Source organism: Columba livia, chromosome Z (genome assembly GCF_036013475.1).
Source record: "Columba livia isolate bColLiv1 breed racing homer chromosome Z, bColLiv1.pat.W.v2, whole genome shotgun sequence".
In the NCBI taxonomy this organism is placed as follows: Eukaryota; Metazoa; Chordata; class Aves; order Columbiformes; family Columbidae; genus Columba; species Columba livia.
Window position 1 is genome coordinate 51,847,126 of NC_088642.1, and position 5,268 is coordinate 51,852,393.

A 5,268-nucleotide genomic window follows, 5' to 3' on the forward strand; every position below is an offset into this window, starting at 1 on the left:
CTGTGAGAGTTAATTTACTTACACCTGCAAATGTGCACGGAATCCTACACGTGCTTATGTGGAAGCACGGAAGGAAAATACACTCGCGATTGTGCGAGTAAATAATTTATACACGTGCTCGTATTGGGCATGGAAAGTTACACGTGCAAATGTGCACGGGAGGAAAATACACTTGTGATTGTTGAGGATTAATTTTACAAGTGCTCATATGGAGCACGGAAAGTTATACGTGCATATGTGCACGAAAAGTATAAATACACTCTCAGTCCTGCAAGAAGTTTTACTCACACACGTGGCGGCAAGGCAAGCGGAGTCCCCATCCCGGGTGTGGGGGCTCTCGGCGGCAGCATCTTGCTTGTGCTCCGAGAGACCCGCGACAATGGGCAGAGTCTCAACGAGAATCCCGTTTTTATACTGGCTGATCAGATCTGACTGTAGGCATTCTAGAAGCTTCTCTGCACCCCCACACTGTCTGTGGGTGCCCCTGAAGCCTCCAAACATCCCCCACACTGGCCGCAGGTGCCCAGCGGCTCCCTGGCACCTCGGCACTCCCTTCTCCTAATGGCCCTGGCCAGGGTGCTCTGGGGCCAAACACAAGAAGCTGTTAGCCTCAAGTAGCAGAGAGAGAGGGAGATGTGCCCACCCCTTCCATACTGAAGGAGGGAGGGGGAGAGAGGGGGGTTTGCATTCTGCCACACCCTCCATCCATGAGGTGTCTCCAAAAACCTGGTCCAAGCGCTGGAGTGTGACAAGGGAGTCTGGGGGACAGTCTCTAAGAAGTCTGTCCTTCAAACAGCTCTGCTCCTGGTCTGTGTCCTCCTTGTCAAACTCAGTCCCAGCCCACAATGCTGCTAGAGAATCCATGGCTGCAGCAGTCAGCCCAAGCAGCAGCTGCTCTTTCCCACCCCGCAGGAGGGCAGGCAGCGGCCCTGCTGCACACCAGCACACAGACCACTTCAGTGGCGCAAGCATCTCCACTACCAGCTCTCCCAGCTACACCAGTTGCTGCAGACCAGTTAAAGCAGGATAAAGTAGTAAATCCCAAACTCCTTGTGCCCTGCCAGCGCAGAGGAAAGCTGACAGATTACCCTTGGCAGCAGCAAGAACATCCAAAGTGATTGCTGTTGACAGCAGGACGATTTGCACTGCGGAGGCCCATTCTCACCTGTGAGCTTGCTTTTACCTCCATCAGTGCTTTCATGGCATTCTCTAAAGATGACAGGGCAGTTCCTTGGTCTTCTACTCAGTAGAAGGGCTCATCCTCCTATTACCCCTCTCTAGACAAGCTTGTGCTTCTTCTCAAGTTTGAGTTCTGCTATTACCAAATCCATCTTTCATTGTTCTTCCCAAAATGTCATGTTCCTCAGATTGAATCTCTACTTTGTTCTGACAACAGGTGACATTTGTCCTAGTGTCATGCTTCTAGGTGCTTTTTGTCCGTCTCTTCCACACCAACGTCATCGCTGTTTTTAAGTGAATTACTATTTAACGTTGGTTTGTTGGGGTTCCTTCCCTTCCTCCCACTGATCAGACCTTTTCCAGCCTGTGGTCATCTTCCACTTCAGTGGAAGCTTCATTGAAACGGTTACTAGGTTTTACTTTTCCCTCAATAGCTTCCAAAGTCCAGAGCCTTTGCTACAGACAGGAAAACCTCTGAAAACAGCATTCTGTCTATAAGTACCAGAAATACAACCAAACCATTAGCAGGCACAGAATTCCTGGACTATATAGTGTATTTTATCTTGCCAGAAGAGAATAAATCCGTACCTTGTTGTTGCTATTTTTACCTTTCAGAAATGCTACCCTGCTAATTCAATTATATTATGCAAAACACATTATCTTTCATTCAAATGGCAACTGCTGTACAAATCTAGACAGAGGAACTACCATTGCTAAAAGCAGAAAGCAGCTTATTGATTCGTGTTAACTAGGTGTAAAATATCATGGCAACAACAAAACACACAATACAGATATTCACACTTGCTACCCAAACAGGGAGAGCAAAAGCTTTATTAAGTGCTAGCTTGTCTGAAACATAACACTGCCGTTAAATGTGATGCAGTGCTCTGAAGATGCAGCTCTCTGCAACTTTCGTTGCATCACAGCAAAGGCATTTTTTTTGCAAATAAATCCCAGCTGAAGATTTAATGGATTTCACATTAAATTCTAATAGGCCCAAAGTGTTAACAGCTTCTACTTCTTCCAAGGACCAGAGGTTTTCACCCTCCAAACAAACTGCTCAGTACTTGCCCAGCAAGCTACTGAAAAGGCTCTAATTCCATGCCTGTTATTCAGTGACTGAAATGTACTTTCTCTGTAAAGATAACCCTGTTACACATTCAATTTTTGACCCAGTGACAATGAGTCAGTGTTACAAACATATACATGCAGTGTTGTAAGTAACGTATATAGATACATATTTTTAATGTGGATGTGTATATATACATGCACATGTGGCTGAGACAACTCTGAAGGAAAAAAAAATGGCTTGAACATTATGTAAGAATAACTTTAATGACACAAGTGTACTGGGGCTACAGATTTTGGGTCTGGGCCCAAAGGCTGCACATACCCCCAGACTTATTTTCACACACAAAAGTGTAACCAGAGCTGAAAGCTCATCTCCCATGGGCTCAATTGCTTAATATTCCTATTTATCAACTGAAGTTTTTTTAACACGGCTTTTTACTTCTGAGTCTTTTTATTCTTTAGTATTCTTATGCTAACCCCATATATTTGTCTCCTCTTTCCATTAAAGGCACTTTCATATTAATATACTCTTACTAATCCTATACCATGGTACTACATATGATTCAAGCAGACCACACAGCATCAACGCTATTGTGGAGAGAGGTGAATTCCTTCCTTCGCGAATGTACTGTGATTTACATTAATCTAAAACTCAAAGCTGAAATGCAGTAGTTTTTCCTAGCCCACTCACTACATTAATCCTAACAGCAGAGTGACCTTTTAGTAGTGCATTAAGGAGTAAGGCAACTAAGATCTGAAACACAATTTAATATCTTCCTAAGATGCATGCCATGTTTTACTAGTGGTTTTTGTATATATTTACACTGGCTACCACTTGCTCTACATGAAGGAGTAAAGCTAAACCAGCAGTGACTGTTTGCAGCAGACGTGGTTAACAGATGCAACTATTTTGGGACCTTAGATATGACAGATGACTGAGATTTAAAAAGTTCTCTTTTCACAGCTGGGCAAAGGAATCATATCACTGTCACCACCTACAATTAATTCCTTCTCTATACTTAGATACTACTAGAGAAACTAGAGAAACTCTTAAGCCATACTCAAGTCTGATAGAAAAGTTTAACACCTAGCTGCTCTATGACACTTTTGGTTTAATGAGCAGTAACCAATTACACTAAACCTCAAAGTTTTGGGGGCTTTGGTTGGTTGTTTGTGTTTATTATCATTGTCATTAAGCAGTTCTAAAATCAGCCTTTTTAAAACAAAACAAACACACACAAAAACAAACAAACAAACAAAACAACAACCAAACAAAAAACAAAACAAAAACATTTTTTTTAACAATCTGCTGACCAAACGCTGATTATTCAGATACACTTTAACAAGTCCTTTAAAGCATTCCTCAGAGAAGCCACTTGTACTTCTGTTTTGAAAAACAGGTCAAAGTTAGAAGTGTAAGCAGGAACCAGACTGAAAAATAAAACAATCCTTTCAGCCTTCCCAGAGAACAGTCACAACTGAACCATCTGCATTTTACCAGATTCAGTCCAGCAGAATAACAAGGTTTCAAATTTTTAGTAGAAAAATTAAGGGTTCCTTTTAAGCATTTAACTGCTTAAGGTGTTGGTAAAAGAGGCGGCTACACCTTAGAAAAGACAGTGGAAAACAGAGGTGAGCCTTGCAATGGAGCTCCTCACACCTATACATACACTCACCCCTGCAAAAAACCAAAAATTCAGACACATTCTTCTCTGTCCAAGGGGATAAGGGGAACAGGAAGGGAAGAACAAGACCACCCACAGACAAGATAATTTATGCTCCAATAATGAAATTGTCATTTTTTTGGCAGAAATACCCAGACACCTATTAAAATAGCAGCAGCAATTAAATCGTAAACTGCAGCGATTCCAAGTTTGCTCCAACAAGGTGAAAGAGTCATATACATTATTTCATTGAGATCAATTACCCAAAAAGCAGCAGCATGGGTTCCTCTAACACCTGCACTTTGCTTCTGTACATTCTTTTTTACTACAGGTTGTCAGAGTATCTCTATGCCACTAAAACAAGGTCCTTCTAGAATCCAAAAATCTCTCATTATAGCAAATTGTCATATAAGTAATTCAACAACATAAGTCCTTTGGGCAGCACTACTTCACAGACCATCTGTTTGGAGCACACAGAAAAGAGTCAGTAGCCTTCCTAGGATGATATACCCTACTTGTGTAAAGCCTTACCACTGAGAAAAGAGTTATGTTAAGGTTCTGCATACTCTTGGAGCTTAATCCAAAGCAAAAGTGTTATTTTTTTTCTTCAAGTGTCGTAACACTATTCACTTGCAGAGGAGACTGCTTAGAAGTGATATAAAACAAAGTGAGGCAGAGAACAGGAAAAAAAGAGTTCATATTCATCTGGTTTCTCAGTAAATTGAAAGAATGAGTTCAAGTTGAACAGGCATTTGACAACTCCTTTGAGGCCAATAGCTACTTTGAAAATGTCCAGTGTAGTTGTCTTCTCATTTCCTTTCCTTATCGCTTCTGGCACCATCTCATTTCTCTCAGATCCACAAAAACGGCTCTGAGTGACCCTAACTTCCTCCCTGTCAAAGGGGAACCCGGCTCAAGTGAGGAAATATGTCAAAACTGCAATGAAAGGACATCCCACCTCATCCCCAGTGTCTCACAACTTCTTGGTAAGGCACAAAACATTTTAGTCTGTAGTTACTCCTGCTGAAATCAAAGCGTAACAGCTGAGTTCTGTCTTTAGCTCAAAATTTCTACTTCACCTGCAACATCCCCAAAAGAGTTGTAGATTATATCTTGTTACTGAAGCAAGACTTTTAGTCTGTTATCAGTTAAAAGCATCTGTGCTGCCTTAATTTTAAAGATCACTGTTTTGGGTGAGTAAGGTCTGATGGTTAGTTTCAGGGTTTTTTTGGTTTGGGTGGTGTTTGGGGGAGACGGTGCTTGGGTTGTGTTTTCTTTTTTTAATTTGTTTGGCTTTTTCTCCAGACTACATCCAAATAGCAAAGGCTGTCAGAATAATGCTTCAAACCCAAAC